This window comes from Perca flavescens, chromosome 2 (assembly GCF_004354835.1).
Source record: "Perca flavescens isolate YP-PL-M2 chromosome 2, PFLA_1.0, whole genome shotgun sequence".
Taxonomy (NCBI): domain Eukaryota; kingdom Metazoa; phylum Chordata; class Actinopteri; order Perciformes; family Percidae; genus Perca; species Perca flavescens.
Window position 1 is genome coordinate 3,843,883 of NC_041332.1, and position 22,315 is coordinate 3,866,197.

General features: G+C 42.9%; 1 pseudogene; it reads left to right on the plus strand.

The window, feature by feature from the left end:
* LOC114545478 (myosin heavy chain, fast skeletal muscle-like) lies at positions 1-12,518 on the plus strand (annotated as a pseudogene).
* Positions 12,519-22,315: the final 9,797 nt, after the last annotated feature.

Below are 22,315 nucleotides of genomic sequence, written 5' to 3' on the forward strand. Positions count from 1 at the left end.
AAATCAGCCTCCACAATGAGTACGGACGCGGAGATGGCCATTTATGGCAAAGCTGCCATTTACCTTCGTAAGCCAGAAAGGGAGAGGATTGAGGCTCAAAGTGCACCATTTGATGCCAAGAGTGCCTGCTACTTGGCCGATGTCAAGGAGCTGTACTTGAAGGGAAAAATCATCAAGAAAGATGGTGACAAAGTCACGGTTGAAACCCTGGAAACTAAGGAGGTTAGTATCATAAAGTCAGAGTCAACTGGGAGAATCAATATGATCAGTTCTCATTGTGACAAATGTCCTTTTCCAGGAGAGAGTAATGAAAGAAGCTGATGTCTATCCAATGAACCCTCCCAAGTATGACAAGATTGAGGACATGGCCATGATGACCCATCTCAACGAAGCCTCTGTGCTGTATAACCTCAAAGAGCGTTATGCAGCATGGATGATCTATGTAAGCCAATCTGCCTAATGAGAAAAGAGAACTATTGAAAATTGCTATACTTGTACAAAACATAGAGTTAACTGTTGAATCTCTATGATCACTTTCAGACCTACTCTGGGTTGTTCTGTGCCACTGTGAACCCCTACAAGTGGCTCCCAGTGTACGATGCTGAATGTGTAAGTGCCTATAGAGGCAAGAAGCGTATGGAGGCTCCACCCCACATCTTCTCTGTCTCTGACAACGCTTTTCAGTTCATGCAAACTGGTAAGTCATTAACAGAACAATTTATCAGTATATGAAGTTTCTGTAAATCATAGTTAAATATTTTGTTTTTGCTATAACAGATAGGGAGAACCAGTCTATCTTGATCACGTGAGTTTGTTACATTTACATTTGTAGACTTTGTTCAGCAAAGTTAAATATCTTTATCCAATTGTATACATCTTTGTCTATACCTAGTGGAGAATCTGGTGCTGGAAAGACTGTGAACACCAAGCGTGTCATCCAGTACTTTGCAACAATTGCAGTTGGTGGACCGAAGAAGGACGACTCAAAGGTATTTACTGTATGATTAAAATTCAGGGTTCTTTCTCTATTGAATATTTTTTCAGGGGAAAAGATGAAGTCATTTCTTGACAGTAATTCTAAACCTGGATTATAGGGGTCACTGGAGGATCAGATTATTGCAGCCAATCCCCTGCTGGAGGCCTATGGTAACGCCAAAACTATTAGGAATGACAACTCTTCTCGTTTTGTAAGTATGCAACAATTTCTACCCATGAGAGAGGTCTTGTTACAGATTGCCAATTTGGAGGGACAATAAAAATCCTTTGTTCCAAACAGGGTAAATTCATCAGAATCCATTTTGGCGCAACTGGCAAACTGGCAAGTGCTGATATTGAGACATGTAAGTAATAATACTCATAGTACATACAAAATACTGGAATTGAGAATTGGCCAGGCTGTGTTTTATGAACAATATTTGTAGATCTGCTGGAGAAATCAAGAGTGACATACCAGCTTTCTGATGAAAGAGGTTATCACATCTTCTTCCAGATGATGACCGGCCACATACCTGAGCTGATTGGTAAGCACATTGGTGTTGCACATTTTTTAACCTCTTTTCATATGGAAGAAATGTTCTGACATTTTCATTCTTATTTTGATCTCCAGATTTGGCACTCATCACGACCAACCCCTAAGACTTCCCCATGTGTAGCATGGGTCAGATCACTGTGGCCAGCATTGATGACAAAGTTGAGCTGGAAGCCACAGATGTGAGTGATCTTCACTTCAAAGTATTTAAAAACATTTTTTGCATTAAATGCAATTGCATTTTCCTAAAGTGAATATGTTTTGTGTCGACCTCTTTTGAACTCAGAACGCTATTGATATCCTGGGCTTCACTCATGAGGAGAAAATGGCCATCTACAAGTTGACTGGTGCTGTGCTCCACCATGGTAACATGAAGTTCAAGCAGAAGCAGCGTGAGGAGCAGGCTGAGCCTGATGGCACAGAGGGTGAGTGTTTAATGCCAGCTCAAAGTGAATAGCTTGGGAACAACAGTAACAAGATTCTTAATCACACGTGTGTCGGTTTACATCATGATGGAAATATCTGAACTATTTTCAGAGGCTGACAAGGTTGCTTACTTGCTGGGTCTGAACTCCGCTGACATGCTCAAGGCTATATGCTTTCCCAGAGTGAAGGTTGGAAATGAGTATGTCACCAAGGGACAGACTGTACCTCAGGTAAATATGAATTACCAATATCCTACAATTTAAAAAAACAGACTAATGATGTTACTTTTACTTAATTAATGTAGCAAAGGGTTTATTGTGAATTAGAATACAAAATCAGTGTGTTTTATATTGCTACTTTAAGGGTTTTACACAATGAATGCTAAATACATAATGTAGAGTAATTCTAGGACCGTCTTAGATGTAATCTTTTATTATTATTATTAGATATTTTGTATTATTTACCTCACTAGTGAGGTGCCCATTCAGGCGGATTGCTTGGCCTATGGTATTGGTGCTTTTAGCTTTCTCGAGAATCCCTCATACAATCAACTTAATGCTCACACTGTGCTTCCTTGGGTCCTGAGCGATACACATGCCATGACATAGTTGCGTCACATACCCAAACCACGGCTCCTCATGGTCAGAAACACTTTTAAAATACACTGGTTCAGGGGGGTAAATATCAAGAGCAAACTTTACCATTGAGTGTGGGACCAAGGAAAAGGGCCACAAACAGCTATATATTTATTATGATGTTCAGATATGAAAAATATAGGATATGTTACAATCCTAAATCATTGTACCAATAAATAACTTACAAAGCACTTAAAAATGGGCAACTCAACTGCAGTTCTGACTTACTGTGTCCTACTTCAGAGGAAAACATACTGCTTCCCTGACAGAGAAATGGTACTGGTTACATTGCAGATTAAGATTTTTCCTCACAAAAGTATTCATCATTACACTATGCAGCATGGTTTTGTAAGTATGTAAGTACATTCTGCTGATAATTCCTGTCTTTTACTCTTCACTTTATTAGGAATCGGAATGCAGGATGTTTTGACTAGGCCTAGATCTAACACTGCCAACACATTGCCAGTTAGAGAAAGGCTGAGAAGTACAGGATGCTGTTTTTGTTAGAGTGATTAATCGTTGCATTCACGCTGCTTTCCTTGGTAAAATCATACCACTATGTCAAGTAATCTCATCCGCTCTGTGTAAATGTCAGCGACAGGGTACCTGCCGTTCTTATTATACATCCAAGGTACAGGTAGATGCGGAACCAGACCTTGGGTTAGTTTGTCTGCGGAGGCAGCTGCCAGGAGGAAGAAAGGCTTTGCCGAACACTGTATGGTGCCTGGCTTTTGTTTAATATCTATTGTCGGCAAAAACATCTTGTTAGCGTCATGAACACTATCTTATTAAGATTTCTCTTACTCAAATCCGTTTACATGTGTGTAACATCTTTCGCATATTCATGTCCCCACATTCAACTGGAAAACCGGACGGACTGACTCACTCACACAAATTCCTGCCTTTATTAAAGAGATTAGAAGAAATACCAGAAATCAATACTAATGACTTTTACAAAAAGATCAAATCACATCCTTGTTTTTATTCAGGTGATGAACTCAGTGACAGCCCTGGCCAAGGCTATCTATGAGAGGATGTTCTTGTGGATGGTCGTTCGTATTAATGAGATGTTGGACACTAAACAAGCAAGACAGTTCTACATTGGTGTCCTGGACATTGCTGGTTTTGAAATCTTTGACGTAAGCTTGATTTGAACAATTCAGAATCTGATACTTTTCATATTGCCCTGCGAGAGATTATACTGGTTAATTGTCCCCTCACAGTTCAACACCTTGGAACAGCTGTGCATCAACTTCACCAATGAGAAACTGCAACAGTTTTTCAACCACACCATGTTTGTCCTGGAGCAAGAGGAGTACAAGAAGGAGGGTATTATCTGGGAGTTCATTGACTTTGGCATGGACTTGGCTGCCTGCATTGAGCTCATTGAAAAGGTGATAATTTGGTGATTATATATAATTGTTCTTAATTTGAATAAATGTGTCACTTAAAGAGGCTTTTTGCCTGCAGATTTCCCTCTAGAGCTCCCCCTACAGCTTCGGAATAGATATTTGGCAGCTCCTATGTTTACTTGTGTCGGACTCCTCGCTCGGTCAGTCTGCCGTTTCCTCTTTCTCTGTTCCTCTGACAATGCTTTCCTAGCTTTCCGCTTCTTTTTTACTGGCTCAGCCATGACGATACTGTGAAAAACATCGCAAGACCTGATATCACGCGATACTTCCTGACGCTGAGGCCGGCGACAGTTGCAAGGGTGGTGGTCGAAAGAAGTCATATAACCATTCCAATGACTCCGAAGCTGTTCAGTTAAGGTCAATTAAGCTAAAAAAGCTGCATAGTTCCCCTTTAATGACATACTTCTTCCCACTTTTTTCAAGCCCATGGGCATCTTCTCCATCCTTGAAGAGGAGTGCATGTTCCCCAAGGCCACAGACACATCCTTCAAGAACAAGCTGTATGACCAGCATCTTGGAAAAACCAAAGCATTTGAAAAGCCTAAGCCCCCCAAGAAAGGCAAGATTGAGGCCCACTTCTCCTTGGTGCACTACGCTGGTACCGTGGACTACAATATTGCTGGCTGGCTGGAAAAGAACAAGGATCCACTGAATGACTCCGTCTGTCAGCTGTACCAGAAATCCCCAGTGAAACTGCTGGCTCTCTGCTTCCCTCTTATCGTTGAGGGTATGATAGTAACTACAGTAAACTAAAACATGTTTTTAGGCTATACTGTATATGTTTAAGTAACTGTAGCAAGTGTTAATGTACATTTTATTTGTCATCCTAACGAAATATGTCTAATTAAAATATCAACAGATGCTACCAAGAAGGGAGGCAAGAAGAAAGGTGGTTCTATGCAGACTGTGTCTTCACAGTTTAGGGTAATGTTGCAAACTTATCTTATATATGTATGTATATATAGCTTGGTTTATTGTCTAACTCACAATTGATTACATGTCATAAGACTCACCATTTTGGATCTACAGGAGAACTTGGGGAAGCTGATGACTAACTTGAGGAGCACCCATCCTCACTTTGTGCGCTGCCTGATTCCCAATGAGTCAAAGACTCCAGGTACATAGAGAACATAATCTCAAGAGATTATTTGAGGAGTGGTTTTCTTTTGATAATATGGTTTCCTTAATTTTGTGCTTCTTTAACTAACTAAGACTATTTATTCAAAGAAGTAATTAAGAAATGTATTTTTTACAGGTCTGATGGAGAACTTCCTGGTCATCCACCAGCTCAGGTGTAACGGTGTGCTGGAGGGTATCAGAATCTGCAGAAAAGGTTTCCCCAGCCGAATCCTTTATGCTGATTTCAAACAGAGGTATTAATGGATATTTTAATAGAATTTTGATAAAGATTATTAAAAGAAAATGCTCACACTGACCATTAACTCTCATAAAAAAGGTACAAGGTGCTGAATGCCAGTGTCATCCCCGAGGGCCAGTTCATTGACAACAAGAAGGCTTCAGAGAAGCTGCTTGGGTCAATTGATATTCCACATGACGAGTACAAATTCGGACACACAAAGGTAAACACCTTGCTCTCTTATTTTACTGTAGATTAATGACCAAAGAGGTTAGGTTGTTCAGTCCAGTGTGTTTGATTGTTTTTCTGTTAATTATATAAAGCTAAATATCTCTAAACTACGTACATGATTGTAGAGTTTGGTGCCAAGGAATAAGTGATTTATTGTTAGGATAGAGGCACAGCAGCCTGCATGTGGCCATTATCAAAACACCTTCACCTCAGAATCCCTGTGGGGTAGGTGAAAATGTTTTTGTTTTGTTGTAGTATTCACTATCTGAGTTCATCCTACGTTCATTTTTATTTTGTGTTTGATCAGGTGTTCTTCAAGGCTGGTCTGCTGGGTGTCCTTGAGGAGATGAGAGATGAAAAACTGTCATCTCTGGTCACCATGACTCAGGCTTTGGCCCGTGGTTATGTCATGAGAAAGGAGTTTGTGAAGATGACGGAGAGGAGGCATGTTAAAACAGCTCATTCTGAATCATGGTATTACAAATCACTAACAATATTGTTTACAAGAGCTACTTATTGTTCGCAGGGAAGCCATATATACCATCCAGTACAATATCCGCTCATTCATGAATGTCAAACATTGGCCATGGATGAAGGTGTACTACAAGATCAAACCTCTGCTGAAGACTGCTGAAACTGAGAAGGAGCTGGCAAATATGAAGGAGAACTATGACAAGATGAAAACTGACTTGGCTGCTGCCCTGGCCAAGAAGAAGGAACTGGAGGAGAAGATGGTGTCTCTTCTGCAGGAGAAGAATGATCTGCAGCTGCAAGTGTCATCTGTAAGTACATATCAACAGAAAATTGTGCTTTTCATGTTTTTCAAAGTTGATGTGCTAACATCTATCTTTATAAAATTAACTAGGAATCAGACAATCTGAATGATGCTGAAGAGAGATGTGAGGGACTTATCAAGAGTAAGATTCAGATGGAGGCCAAACTCAAAGAGACAACTGAGAGACTGGAGGATGAAGAGGAAATCAATGCTGAGCTCACAGCAAAGAAGAGAAAGCTGGAGGATGAATGCTCTGAGCTCAAGAAGGATATTGATGACCTGGAGCTTACCTTGGCCAAAGTGGAAAAAGAGAAACATGCCACAGAGAACAAGGTTTGTACATAACAGTTTTCCCGCTAAATCTATTCTGGAGGGGAGACCCACCGCTGCAGAATTATTGGCACCGCAGCTTCAGAATTTTACTTTTTCATTAAGTCCCAATTTCCCGACTCTGCAGAGCTGAGGTTGAGGGTAAGGGACAGGAACAGTGAAAGGACATCAATCAATCGCAAAGTCATGACAACCAAACAACAGCACAAGTACAGCATTTTCACCTCATGCAGAGTGATAAACAGCGACAAAAGCCTTGACGGCTAATTCTCATGGAAGTCACGCTCACACAGGTCACGTGGAATAGAACATCCACAGGGGTTTAGAAAATACTGTTACGCTGACTGAATTTATTGAATTTACTGATTCTCTGACCCCCGATGAAAAACGAAGTGTGTGCACCCTGCAGTCCATCTGCCATACCCCTGCTGCAGGAGATGTATTCACACGACAGGCTGTTGTGTTTTCCAGGTTATGTTAAAAATTTGATGCTATACAGGAACTGCTAAATGCGTAATTTATCTGGAATTGTTCATTAGCTGTGGTTGATATATGTCAACCTGAATGGACTCACAGTAATAAACAAATTTTATTCTCACCCAAATTCTGAAACAACTCGTTCTTAGAGAGAAAGGACACTACATAATGTAATATAATGGAAATGCATTTGACCCTTTGCTATTTGTAATTGCCGTGACAGGCTGGTAGCGTAGATAATAGTGCACCCCTACTAATTTTCAACCCTAACGTTAACCCTTCCCCCACCTGCCCATAAAAAAAAAATCCAGAGGAAAAACTGTAATAATCTGTCCAGCATTTAAAGTAAGATTATAATGATGACAGTTTAAAGACAAGCTTTTTCTTGCACATTTAGGTAAAGAACCTGACTGAGGAGATGGCCTCTCAGGATGAGAGCATTGCTAAGCTGACCAAGGAAAAGAAAGCCCTTCAGGAGGCTCATCAGCAGACTCTTGATGACCTGCAGGCAGAGGAAGACAAAGTCAACACTCTGACCAAGGCCAAGACCAAGCTTGAGCAGCAAGTGGATGATGTAAGATTACAAAGTCTCTTGGATTGGCAAAGCAGGATTCTTGAATTTGATGATTAAAAATGAATCGTATTTTTCAGCTTGAGGGTTCTCTGGAGCAAGAGAAGAAGCTCCGTATGGACCTTGAGAGATCCAAGAGAAAGCTTGAGGGTGATCTGAAACTGGCCCAGGAATCCATCATGGATCTTGAGAATGAGAAGCAGCAGTCTGATGAGAAAATTAAAAAGTAACAGTTTTTGAATTTGTACACAAAAATCATTCTTATAAACTGTGTGTTCAACTGCATGAACTCTATGTACTTCATCTAAACTTCTCACAGGAAGGACTTTGAAATCAGTCAGCTCCTTAGCAAAGTTGAAGATGAGCAGTCACTTGGTGCTCAGCTTCAGAAGAAGATCAAGGAGCTCCAGGTTACACATGGTTTTAAAGAAAACATTTCTGATGTTTCCAATTTTGTGTATTAAAAGTGACAGTTTACTGAAAGACCCTATATCTACATTGAACAGGCTCGTATTGAGGAACTGGAGGAGGAGATTGAGGCTGAGCGTGCTGCTCGTGCCAAGGTTGAGAAGCAGAGAGCTGACCTCTCCAGGGAACTTGAGGAGATCAGTGAGAGGCTGGAGGAGGCCGGTGGTGCCACTGCTTCTCAGATTGAAATGAGCAAGAAGCGTGAAGCCGAGTTCCAGAAGCTCCGTCGTGATCTTGAGGAGTCCACTCTGCAGCACGAGGCCACTGCTGCTGCTCTTCGCAAGAAGCAGGCTGACAGCGTTGCTGAGCTGGGAGAGCAGATCGACAACCTCCAGCGTGTAAAGCAGAAGCTTGAGAAGGAAAAGAGTGAATATAAGATGGAGATTGATGACCTCTCCAGCAACATGGAGAATGTTGCTAAAGCAAAGGTACACAATGCATTACATGCTATGTTATTACCCAAATTAGTAGAGTAAGAAAATGTACTTGATATTATAGATAATATCTGATCACTGATCTCATCTATATTTACTCATTAGGGAAATCTTGAAAAGATGTGCCGTACTCTAGAGGACCAACTCAGCGAACTGAAGACCAAGAATGATGAAAACGTCCGTCAAATCAATGACACAAGTGCACAGAGAGCACGTCTCCTGACAGAAAATGGTATCTACAGTAAAGCTGTCAGTTAATGATCTGTTGTGTATGTTACTGAGAAACGTGACACAAACTAATGTACCGTGGCATCTTTCACACAAGGTGAGTTCAGCCGTCAAGTTGAGGAGAAAGACGCTCTTGTCTCCCAGCTGACCAGAGGCAAACAGGCATTCACACAGCAGATTGAGGAGCTGAAAAGACATGTTGAAGAGGAGGTTAAGGTAAGAAACATTTTAGTAAGTGTGTATTGGTATTATTAGTTTTGGATTCAGGAATTTTGTAAATTCAATCATATGTCTTACACCAGGCCAAAAATGCTCTTGCCCATGGACTGCAATCAGCCCGCCATGACTGTGATCTGCTGAGGGAGCAGTTTGAGGAGGAGCAAGAGGCCAAGGCTGAGCTGCAGCGTGGAATGTCCAAGGCCAACAGTGAGGTGGCTCAGTGGAGAGCCAAGTATGAAACTGATGCTATCCAGCGCACTGAGGAGCTTGAGGAAGCCAAGTGAGTAACATTCAAACAATTCAAGGGCCAGTGTATCATTTTAGCACAACTCAACTTTGGAGCAAACATTGTACAGCTTTACCTTCATATGTTCATCTAGATCTTTAAAAAACAGATATTTATAAAGACACTATGCTGATTATAATTTGCCCATCACCCTTATTTTGAAATACTCGCTACTCTAAGAATATTAAGGCTTCAAAAAAACAACAATGCAACACTCAAAACACAAGAACTAATGCTGCAGATTATTTCATTTCTTAGTTTTTAGTGGGAAACTAATCTTACCTTCTTTAAACAGGAAAAAGCTGGCTCAGCGTCTTCAGGAGGCTGAGGAGCAGATTGAGGCAGTGAATTCCAAGTGTGCTTCTCTTGAGAAAACCAAACAGAGGCTCCAGAGTGAGGTGGAGGACCTCATGATTGATGTGGAGAGGGCCAATGGGCTGGCTGCCAACCTGGACAAGAAGCAGAGGAACTTTGACAAGGTAGCATTATTAACTTTGTTTTTCCAAGCCACACAGAAACAATGAAAGACATATTTATTTTTCCTATTTTCCTATTGCTACATAACCAATCGTGTTATTCAGGTTTTGGCAGAGTGGAAACAGAAGTACGAGGAGGGTCAGGCAGAGCTCGAGGGAGCACAGAAGGAGACTCGTTCTCTCAGCACTGAGCTGTTCAAGATGAAGAACTCTTATGAGGAATCTCTGGATCAGCTGGAGACTTTGAAGCGTGAAAACAAGAACCTGCAACGTGAGTTCTACATTATGTAACAGTTACATTGTATTCAACCCATGTATTTCTTACATTGTATTCAACATGGGTATGGAATAAAGTGTTCACATTTTACATTGTAAGGCTTAACAATATAAAACATATGTATCTCTATGCAGAGGAGATCTCAGATCTGACTGAACAGATTGGTGAGACTGGCAAGAGCATCCATGAGCTGGAGAAGTCCAAGAAGCAGGTGGAGACTGAAAAGTCTGAGATCCAGACGGCTCTTGAAGAGGCTGAGGTACATTTTCTTCCGGGGACATCTACTGAAAAAAATTCTAAATCATGGACAAATATACTTTAAAATGATTTGAAGGCAGATATTAATATTTAATTCTTTGATATCATCAGGGAACTCTGGAACACGAAGAGTCTAAGATCCTGCGTGTCCAGCTGGAGCTCAACCAGATTAAGGGTGAGGTGGACAGGAAGCTGGCAGAGAAAGATGAGGAGATGGAGCAAATCAAGAGAAACAGCCAGAGGGTGATCGACTCCATGCAGAGCAATCTGGATTCTGAGATCAGGAGCAGAAATGATGCCCTGAGAATCAAGAAGAAGATGGAGGGAGACCTGAATGAGATGGAGATTCAGCTGAGTCACTCCAATCGCCAGGCTGCTGAGTCCCAGAAGCAGCTGAGGAATGTGCAAGCGCAACTGAAGGTATTGTTAGACACAGAATTGTTGCACAGACTGTCGTCAGTGCAGGTACATTTTGGCATTTACGTGAATATTGTCCTGATATTTTTTCTCTAGGATGCACAACTGCACCTTGATGATGCTGTCAGAGCACAGGAGGAATTCAAGGAACAAGCTGCTATGGTGGATCGCAGAAACGGTCTGATGGTAGCTGAAATTGAGGAACTTAGAGCTGCTTTGGAACAGACGGAGAGAAGTCGCAAAATCGCTGAGCAGGAGCTGGTGGATGCCAGTGAGCGTGTTGGACTTCTGCATTCTCAGGTGAACAAGCCCAATCATTTCTTCAATATTTCAAAAATCTAATGTGAACATGTGAAAATCATGTGGTGACTAAATATTTTCTGCCTTTTAGAACACAAGCCTTCTGAACTCCAAGAAGAAGCTTGAGTCAGACCTGGTCCAGGTCCAGGGTGAAGTGGATGACACCGTTCAGGAAGCAAGGAATGCAGAGGAGAAGGCCAAGAAGGCCATCACTGATGTGGGTTTACATTTTAATTGGTCTTACTTTCACTCCAATTTTTTTTCAAGATTATATATGTATATATATATATATATATATATATATATATATATATATATATATATATATATATATATATATATATATATATATACATAAATAATTCTAATTATTTTTCCTGTCTCTTCTAGGCTGCTATGATGGCTGAGGAGCTGAAAAAGGAGCAGGATACCAGCTCCCACCTGGAGAGGATGAAGAAGAACCTGGAGGTCACTGTTAAGGACCTGCAGCACCGCCTGGATGAGGCTGAGAACCTGGCCATGAAGGGTGGCAAGAAGCAGCTCCAGAAACTTGAGTCCAGGGTAAGAAAGAAAGAAAGAATTTGCAGAGCTGAAATAAAAAAAAGATGCTTTCTTATTGCCTTATTGTTCATTGAAGGTGCGTGAACTGGAGGCAGAGGTTGAGGCTGAGCAGAGACGCGGAGGAGATGCCATTAAGGGTGTCCGCAAATATGAGAGGAGGGTGAAGGAGCTCACCTATCAGGTACAGTCACTTTGATAGTTGTCATATAAATCAACTTAACATATTTATTACAAAAACATTTATTTACTTTAAATAAACTTTAACAGACTGAGGAGGACAAGAAAAACGTTGCCAGGCTGCAGGATCTAGTTGACAAGTTGCAGCTCAAAGTCAAAGCCTACAAGAGGCAGGCCGAGGAGGCGGTAAGGGCAATATACAGAATAGATTTACACAACACAGAACGCTTGATACTCTGGCAGATTTATTTTAACTAAAGATTACCTTTGGTCTTTTAGGAGATTCAAAAATGTCAATCTCTATGTTTTTTTCAGGAGGAGCAGGCCAACACTCATCTGTCCAAGTGCAGGAAAGTCCAGCATGAGCTAGAGGAGGCTGAGGAGCGCGCTGACATCGCAGAGTCCCAGGTCAACAAGTTGAGAGCGAAGAGCCGTGACTCTGGCAAGGTAAACACACCAATAAAGACTTAAATTAAATTTTAAAAGAGTTATGAAAGAAATATATTGTCAGTTACATGTAGATTTTTTTGAAATAAAGTTGATTAAACTTAACTTTTTATTTGTGTTTACAGGGTAAAGAGGCAGCTGAATAAAGAAAACTGCCTGATCAGCTGTTTCTAATCATATAATATGATGTGAGATGTGCTGTAAAAATAAATGGTTTCCTTGTCACAGATAAATTGCTGTCTGCCTGCTTCTTTTCCTTTACATTGTTTCCCTCAAAATGATAAGCGTTAGATTGGGAAAGGGGCTTTCCAGTAAAAACACTTGTATTAAGTAGTAAATTTATTGGCTATAATAAAAAAGTGACATCTCATGGCACAAATGGCGTCAAATACTTTGTTTTATGCATTATGATACTCTTTTAGGCACCAATTTATGGTGAAACCATTATTATTTATATCATGCAATACAAAACATTTTGGTGGGAGGTAACAATTGCAATTAAAGCTGCAAGCAGCATTGGACGGGCCCTCGCTCATATGCGCTCGTCGGGGTTACTGGCGGACGTCGCTCCTTGCGACTGTGCATTTGCGCAGCACTCAAACACTGCAAATCATCACCAATGAAAAGGGAACTCACTGCTGAGTTCATTAGCTGATGTTAAAGGGGGCGTGACTTAAGCATATGGGGTAGGGCAAACTGTCACCACTTAAAAAGGAAGTCAATCACACCTTCCCACCTTCCATGCTGTGCTGAGGAATTTTATGTACAAATTCAGGTGCCGATTAACAGAGTCAAAGAATACAATTTTAACTGCCTTAACTAACCCTGCACTTAGTGATACCAGATATACTTCGAAAACCATAACCATCTTCGTGTCTGTATATGTATGTATGTTTTGTATGTTCCCTTTATGTAAAATGTGGTAGACAGTATGTCTGTATGTTTTTATGTTTGTGTGTACCCTTCCTGTAATATTCAATTCAATTCAATTTTATTTATAGTATCAAATCATAACAGAGTTATCTCGAAACACTTTACAGATAGAGCAGGTCTAGACCACACTCTATAATTTACAAAGCCCCAACAATTACAGTAATTCCCTCAAGAGCAAGCATTAGCAGTGGCTGTTGTGACAGTGGCAAGGAAGAAACCTCGGCAGACCCAGACTCTTGGTAGGCGGTGTCTGACCGGGCCGGTTGGGGGTGTGATGAACAGTGGCAAATAATAGTCACATTAAAGATAATGGAACAGTGACTTCGAGGGTAGTCGTGGAAGTTCATGTCATAGCAGGGCACATCGTGTCATACTGAGTAGTGCAGTCTCCAATACCGGATCCTGACTACTCTGTGCGTATGAACATCTCAGCAGGGCGTTGCGGGATGTAACGTGGCGCTGCAGAGCATGGGTGGATGCGGCGGACGCAGCAGGACGTGGCCGGGCATTGCAGGGAATCGCAGAGAAACATAAGGACTCCGGGGAGTAAACTCCCTAGAGCTAGGTTAGTAACAAGCATTTCTGGGACAGGATGCATACAAAAGGAAACAAGTGAAAACAGAGATGAGAGAGCAGCTCAGTGTGTCATATGAAGGAAGCAACTTCCCCGGTAGTCTAGAATTATAATAGCATAGCTAAGAGAGGCAGGTTAGCTTAGAGAGAGGTGCCGGATCGGGCTGTACTGGCCTGCCCCCCTCTACTCTCACTATATTATTGATTATCCATCCATCCATCTTCGTCCGCTTATCCGGTGTCGGGTCGCGGGGGGAGCAGCTCCAGCAGGGGACCCCAAACTTCCCTTTCCCGAGCAACATTAACCAGCTCCGACTGGGGGATCCCGAGGTGTTCCCAGGCCAGGTTGGAGATATAATCCCTCCACCTAGTCCTGGGTCTTCCCCGAGGCCTCCTCCCAGCTGGACGTGCCTGGAACACCTCCCTAGGGAGGCGCCCAGGGGGCATCCTTACCAGATGCCCGAACCACTTCAACTGGCTCCTTTCGACGCAAAGGAGCAGCGGCTCTACTCCGAGTTCCTCACGGATGACTGAGCTTCTCACCCTATCTCTAAGGGAGACGCCAGCCACCCTCCTGAGGAAACCCATTTCAGCCGCTTGTACCCTGGATCTCGTTCTTTCGGTCATGACCCAGCCTTCATGACCATAGGTGAGGAGGAACGAAAACTGACCGGTAGATCGAGAGCTTTGCCTTCTGGTTCAGCTCTCTTTTCGTCACAACGGTGCGATAGATTTAATGTAATACCGCACCCGCTGCGCCGATTCTCCGACCAATCTCCCGCTCCATTGTCCCCTCACTCGCGAACAAAACCCCAAGGTACTTGAACTCCTTCACTTGGGGTAAGGACTCATTCCCTACCCGGAGAAGGCATTCCATCGGTTTCCTGCTGAGATCCATGGCCTCAGATTTAGAGGTGCTGATCCTCATCCCAACCGCTTCACACTCGGTTGCGAACCGATCCAGTGAGTGCTGAAGGTCGCAGGCCGATGATGCCATCAGGACCACATCATCTGCAAAGAGCAGCGATGAGATCCCCAGCCCACCGAACTGCAACCCCTCCCCACGTCGACTACGCCTCGATATCCTGTCCATAAATATTACAAACAGGATTGGTGACAAAGCGCAGCCCTGGCGGAGGCCAACCCTCACCTGAAACGAGTCCGACTTACTGCCGAGAACCCGGACACAGCTCTCACTTTGGTCGTACAGAGATTGGATGGCCCTGAGTAGAGACCCCCTCACCCCATACTCCCGCAGCACCTCCCACAGTATCTCCCGGGGGACCTGGTCATACGCCTTCTCCAAATCCACAAAACACATGTAGACCGGTTGGGCATACTCCCAGGCTCCCTCCAGGATCCTTGCGAGAGTGAAGAGCTGGTCCGTTGTTCCACGACCAGGACGGAATCCGCATTGTTCCTCCTCAATCTGAGGTTCGACTATCGGCCGAACCCTCTTTTCCAGCACCTTGGAGTAGACTTTACCAGGGAGGCTGAGTGTGATACCCCTGTAATTGGCACACACCCTCTGGTCCCCCTTTTTAAAAAGGGGAACCACCACCCCGGTCTGCCACTCCTTTGGCACCGTCCCAGACTTCCACGCAATGTTGAAGAGGCGTGTCAACCAGGACAGCCCCTCCACACCCAGAGCCTTGAGCATTTCTGGACGGATCTCATCAATCCCCGGGGCTTTGCCACTGTGGAGTTGTTTGACTACATCAGTGACTTCCGCCTGGGAAATCGACGACAATCCCCCGTTATCCTCCAGCTCTGCCTCTAACATAGAGGGCGTATTAGTCGGATTCAGGAGTTCCTCAAAGTGCTCCTTCCACCGTCCTATTACCTCCTCAGTTGAGGTCAACAGTGTCCCATCCTTACTGTACACAGTTTGGATGGTTCCCCGCTTCCCCCTCCTGAGGTGGCGAACAGTTTTCCAGAAGCACTTTGGTGCCGACCGAAAGTCCTTCTCCATGTCTTCTCCAAACTTCTCCCACACCCGCTGCTTTGCCTCTTTTACGGCAGAGGCTGCAGCCCTTCGGGCCCTTCGGTACCTTCGGTACCCTGCAACTGCCTCCGGAGTCCTCCGGGATAACATATCCCGGAAAGACTCCTTCTTCAGTCGGACGGCTTCCCTGACCACCGGTGTCCACCACGGTGTTCGTGGGTTACCGCCCCTTGAGGCACCTAAGACCACAGCTCTTCGCCGCAGCTTCAGCAATGGAAACTTTGAACATTGTCCACTCGGGTTCAATGCCCCCAGCCTCCACAGGGATGCACGAAAAGCTCCGCCGGAGGTGTGAGTTGAAAGTCTGTCGGACAGGGGCCTCCTCCAGACGTTCCCAATTTACCCGCACTACACGTTTGGGCTTACCAGGTCTGTCCAGAGTCTTCCCCCACCCCCTGACCCAACTCACCACCAGATGGTGATCGGTTGACAGCTCCGCCCCTCTCTTCACCCGAGTGTCCAAAACATACGGCCTCAGATCAGATGAAACGATTATGAAATCGATCATTGACCTTCGGCCTAGGGTGCTCTGGTACCAGGTACACTTATGAGCATCCCTATGTTCGAACATGGTGTTCGTTATAGACAATCCATGACTAGCACAGAAGTCCAACAACAAACAACCACTCTGGTTTAGATCAGGGAGGCCGTTCCTCCCAATCATGCCTCTCCAGGTGTCTCCATCATTGCCCACGTGTGCGTTGAAGTCCCCCAGCAGAACAATGGAGTCCCCCACTGGCGCCCCATGCAGGGCTCCACTCAAGGTCTCCAAGAAGGCCGAATACTCCGAACTCCTGTTTGGTGCATATGCACAAACAACAGTCAGAGTTTTCGCAGGCGTAGGGAGGGGACCCTCTCGTCCACCGGGGTAAACTCCAACACAGCGACGCTCAGCCGGGGGCTTGTTAGTATCCCCACACCCGCCCGGTGCCTCACACCCTGGGCAACTCCGGAGAAGAAAAGAGTCCAACCCCTATCCAGGAGTACGTTTCCAGAACCGAGACTGTGCGTAGCGGTAAGCCCCACCAGATCTAACCGGTAGCGCTCCACCTTCCGCACCAGTTCCGGCTCCTTCCCCCACAGAGAGGTGACGTTCCACGTCCCCAGAGCCAGCGTCTGCTGCCCGGGTCTGGTCCGTCGAGGCCCCTGACCTTCACTGCCACCCATGTGGCAGCGCACCCGACTCCAGCGGTTCCTCCCACAGGTGGTGGGCCCATGGGCTGGAGAGATGGGAGCCACGTAGCTTGTTCGGGCTGTGCCCGGCCGGGCTCCGTGGCAAACCTGGCCACCAGGCGCTCGCCGACGAGCCCACCGTCTGGGCCTGGCTCCAGACGGGGGCCCCGGGCTTCCTCCGGGCAGGGTCACTCCATCTCTACCTCGTTTATTCATTGGGGTTTTTGAACCATTCTTTATCTGGCCCCTCACCTGAGACCACTTTGCCTTGGGAGACCCTACCAGGAGCACAAAGCTCCAGACAACACAGCCCTCAGGTTCACAGAGACACACAAACCTCTCCACCACGATAAGGTGATGGTTCACGGAGAAGTTATTGATTATATGATAAATAAATCTAATGACTACAAAGAGAAGCAGGTGGGCTGGGTTAGGCGGACGCTGCATATCCTCACTCCTTAAGTATAAGCTTTATCAAAGAGGAGAGTTTTCAGTTTACTCTTAAATGTGGTGACGGTGTCTGCCCCTCAAACCCAAATTGTGAGCTGGTTCCACAGGAGTGGAGCCTGATAGCTGAAGGCTCTGGCCCCCAGTCTACTTTTAGAGACTCTATGAACCACAAGTAGCTCTGAGATCTGGGACCACAGTAGACAATATGTTATGTGTACTTTTATATCTGGACCTTGAGTCTGTAAATAAAGTTATAATAGTCTACATCAAACAGGTCAGTAGTTAGAATAGAATATAGAATAGACTTTGTGCAGTAGAAACATACAATGAAATTTGCTTGTGCAGCCTGAGCCATTACATAGAATCCCTATCTAGAAAGTGCTGACTGGGGAGTGAGGTGGCATGATTGTTCAGTTCTGTGGGGATAAAACTATTCTGTAGCCTGAAAGTGTGTGCTCTAAAACCCCGATACCGCCTGCCAGATGGAAGCAGGGAGAAGAGATGGTTTGAGTGGTGTGTCTCTTCTGCCCCGCCCTGATGTGTTTCACCTGTTTATCACCTGTCCCTCGTTAGTCCTCGTTACCTAGTGTATTTAGTCCCTGTTCTGTCTTTGTCTCTGTTCGGATCATTGTTTTTTTGTTGTGTGCTGTTTCTGTTGTGTTCCCTGTCGTGAATTGCCTTGCCGTGTGGATAGTACTAGTAAAAGTGTTTTCCTGTCTGCAATAAATCTCTTAACTGCATTTGGGTCGAAGATTCGTCTACGTCTGATGCAGCACCTGACAGTTAAAGTACAACGTTATGTGGAAATGGCCAAAATCGCACTAATTTCAAACGGACTGGCGGACTTCCTGTTGGGTTTAGGGTATGGCTCCAATGACCTTTTTTGTACGTCTTGACATGCTACATAGGTGTACCACTTTGCATTAGTCTATGTTAAACGTACCGCAGGGGTTACATTTTTTTTTACATTTTCTATGGGGCACTAGCGAGCCATTTTTGTGCGCCTATTCCCTAAACTGTTAAAATACGTACATTTTCACCAGGTTGATGCGACCGCCAATTTTGGTGAGTTTTTCAGAATGTTAAGCCTCTCAAAAAGGCGATTAATTTGCCGGAAGGAAGAAGGAATAATACTAATTCCTTAAGTTTTCATAGGGCCTGCGCCGCTGTCAGCGCTCGGGCCCTAAATACTGTAAAACGAATGGTCAAAAAATCTGTTCTGTTTTCCTGCACTCATCTTTATGAATGTATGTTTGGCTTGGTTTACTTTCTGTATTATTTTGAAGTGTTTGTTTTCATGTGTCTTGGTTGAGCTTTATTTGTTTCCTGTTTTTTGTTTCCTGTTATTGTCCCTAATACGTTTCACCTGTTGGCCCCCTCCCTGCTTGTTTGGCCCTATGTTTAATGTCCTCCGTTCTGTTCATTCATTGTCATGTCATTGTTGTCAAGTGCAGTCAAACAATTCTGTGTTTCTGTCTGAAGTATTGAATTGAGTTCGTCAGGTCTTTCTCAACAAATACCGGTGAGTGCAGCTGATTATATTTCCTGTTTTAACAAACACCACTAAAACTAAAGGTACAGCTAAATGTAGCAGCTTTATTGAAACCGGAAGCTACACTCTTTGTTTTTTAATGACACTTTTAAGAACTCCCTTCAAGGTATATTTAACATTTTCGCATTAAAATGTCTAAAAAGACCAGACCTATGCAATATATTTTCTTGAGCTGTGTATTTACATTATCCCAAATGTTTCAAAAATTTTCATAACCAGAGAAATCTGTCATTTTAAGCAAGGTAGTGGCAGGGAGGCTAAAATAGAGAAGTCATGGCGTCAAATTATTGGTGTAAACAGCATATGCCAGTAAGATATTGTCTGGCCATAGCAGGGGAAGTTTTAGGGCGTTAGCTACACACCAACCTGTCAATCAGGACAGAGGCTTAGCAATGCTAATCATGCTAACACTGTGGACATCAGAGAACGGATCTTGTTTTAGGGTGTTGTCTGTGTTTTTATTTTAAACTTTGACCCTCTGTTTTTTTGTTTAATTCATCAAAGTAAATTGGAACATTAACTTGTCTGACTCCTTGAACATTATTTCTGCCAGAGTCTCGTAGTGTGGGTCATCTTCCAAGATCCCTCACTACTTCACAACATCATCAGTCTGTCTTTTGTTATAGATTTGATTGAGAGACCCTGAGCGATAGAAATATCATACTGTGTGCTGAAGTGTTTAAGTTTGTCAAAATTGCATTAATCATACTTTGATAATTTTTTAATTTGACAATTATGTGTTTAACAACATTTTATAATTTTTTTTTTTGGTTCTCAGTGTGTAGATATGGCTGATGTGAGCTGTCGGCTGTCTGATGGCTTTCTTCAAGACGTTCACAGTGCCAAATTCGGAAGCTGATGTGTTTTTGTGGGATGATGTGCTGAGTCTGACAATTTGAATGTTTTGCCATAACACAGGATGCTGTTAACTTGAATTAATATAGTCCAATCTACCCAAAATATTTGAAGGCATCTACACACCTTTTTATTAAGTCATAGTCCCACCTACTGACAACAGAAAGTTAGTTGTATGTGACACAGATCATCCAATTTTAATGAAATTTACATGATGTGATCTACATATGATAAACAGCAATATGTTCCCTAGTGCCACATATTGGACACAAGAAGTGGTACAAAACTTATTTTTTAGCGACAGATGCACACAGTGTCTAATGATCCTGGAGAACGCAAGAGCCACGTTGACTGGGGCTCCATCATTATCCCCGACCTGAATGTGCAAGGACATTAAATAACCTATATTTTTAATAATATTTTTCATTTTCTTTCACACTGTGTAGATATGGATGCTTCAAACAATCTGCAATCTGAAGATCAGTTTCTGTGCTCCATTTGTCTGGATGTGTTCACTGATCCTGTCCACACATCATGTGGACACAACTAACAACCTAACCCTAACCCTTTTTTTTGTTTCATGAATTCTGAAAGATGGTTTATGATAAAGTGGTAAAGAAATCTTTAAATATGTGATTGTACATTAAAAACTGTAAAATAAAGCAGTTGTTGAACACAAGGCCTGAGTAAGCAGTGACTTGAGCACCGGAGGAAATGTACAGTAAGGAGAGTTTTGTAAGCAGTGCTGTTCTTTTAAAAAAAACTGGTCTACACAACAGGATGTGTCCAATAAAATCTATTGCAGATATCTAGAAAGTTCTTTCTCACTAGGAAGAATTAAATACAGATATCTGCAATACATATCCAGTCTAGCTACTAAATGTTAAAACGGCCACTTATACTTTTTAAGAATTTAAATTTAGTTTTGACTAGTACAATCAAAGTTGTAGATATCTTAAACAATTTCTAGTAAGTAACAATGTTATTGTTATCTTAAATTACCATTCTGACTAGTTAGAATATAATTTTGACTAGCAGAAATGCTATTATAAATATCTAAAATGTAATTACAGCCAGAAGTGTAGTTCGATTAAATGTTAAAACGGCCTGCCATAGCACCTAAGACATATTTCCTGTTTTCATCTATAGTTGTTCTGCAGAGCTTCTTCTTGCGGGTAACGTCTGACAATAACAGTAACTTTAGTTTTCTATGTTGTAAGTTGACAATATTGTTTAAAGCCACATTTCAATACTGACAACAAATGTATAATCTCTCTGAAAGAGTCAAACAATAATAATTGATAAGTGCAAGGTATTAAGATAAACTCTGAACATTTATTGAGAGTTGAAAGCCTTTATGTCTGAGCACATCTCCATGACTCCCTGCTCCACTGCAGCAGCAATAACAGACCTCCATGTAGACCACTAACCGGTGTTGTGACACAGATGGATCAAAACACAAAGGAATGATGAGACAAAGTTACCGTACTGCTGCAAAGCTGTGGAGCCAGTGATATTGTTTGTGCCAATCAAAGTCACTAGTAAGTTCTTTGTAAATTGGTGCTAAGGTTAGGTGCAACACTAGCGAACGTGGATGAGAAATGGATTTGCCCAATGTCATACACTTTGCCTCATCAGCATGTCTTCTCTTAAAGTGTTCATATTATGTTCATTTTCAGGTTCATAAGTGTATTTAGAGGTTGTATCAGAATAGGTTTACATGGTTTAATTTTCAAAAAACACCATATTCTTGTTGTACTGGACTTTGCTGCAGCTTCTCTTTTCACCCTGTGTGTTGAGCACTCTGTTTTAGCTACACAGTGAGGCATCTCATTTCTATTCCATGTTTTTTGGGAGTCGCACTTGCACAGTAGCTAGCTAAGGACTACTAGCTAATCAGAAGCAGAGTATGAGGGCGTGCCACGCTAGCAGCTAGGCGAGCATTATAACTTGTGTTACAAAGTGATGCACGTTTGTCTCTGAAGTAAAGGCTGGACTACAATAGAGCTGTTTGGAACAGTTTGTGAACAGTGGTTTCTGTTGGAGATGGTAAGTCCCTTTAGGGGGGACTTTGGGCTTTTTCACTTTGTAAACCTATAACATGCACAAAAAAGATATATTACACAATAAAGGAAAGGGAATCAGCCAAAAAAGCATAATATGAGCACATTCATAACCTGATGGCAAATTAGCTATGTTGCACAATTTAAGAACAATAATTAATATATACCAGAACCATATAACAAAAGTTATCAATGATTGACTTTTTTTAACCAAAATACACAATATTGATTCATGATAACAATCATCCATATTGGTAGTTTACAAAGAGTGAGTGAATGCAGCAGAAACTATGGCCTCACTCAGGCCTTTCAACAGAAATAAAAAAGTATTACTATGAATTATTAGAGAGCAAATCCAGCTAAATTGACTGAACTCATATTTGTAGATGCAGAATAGTTTTTTGTTTGTTTTGATGAATCA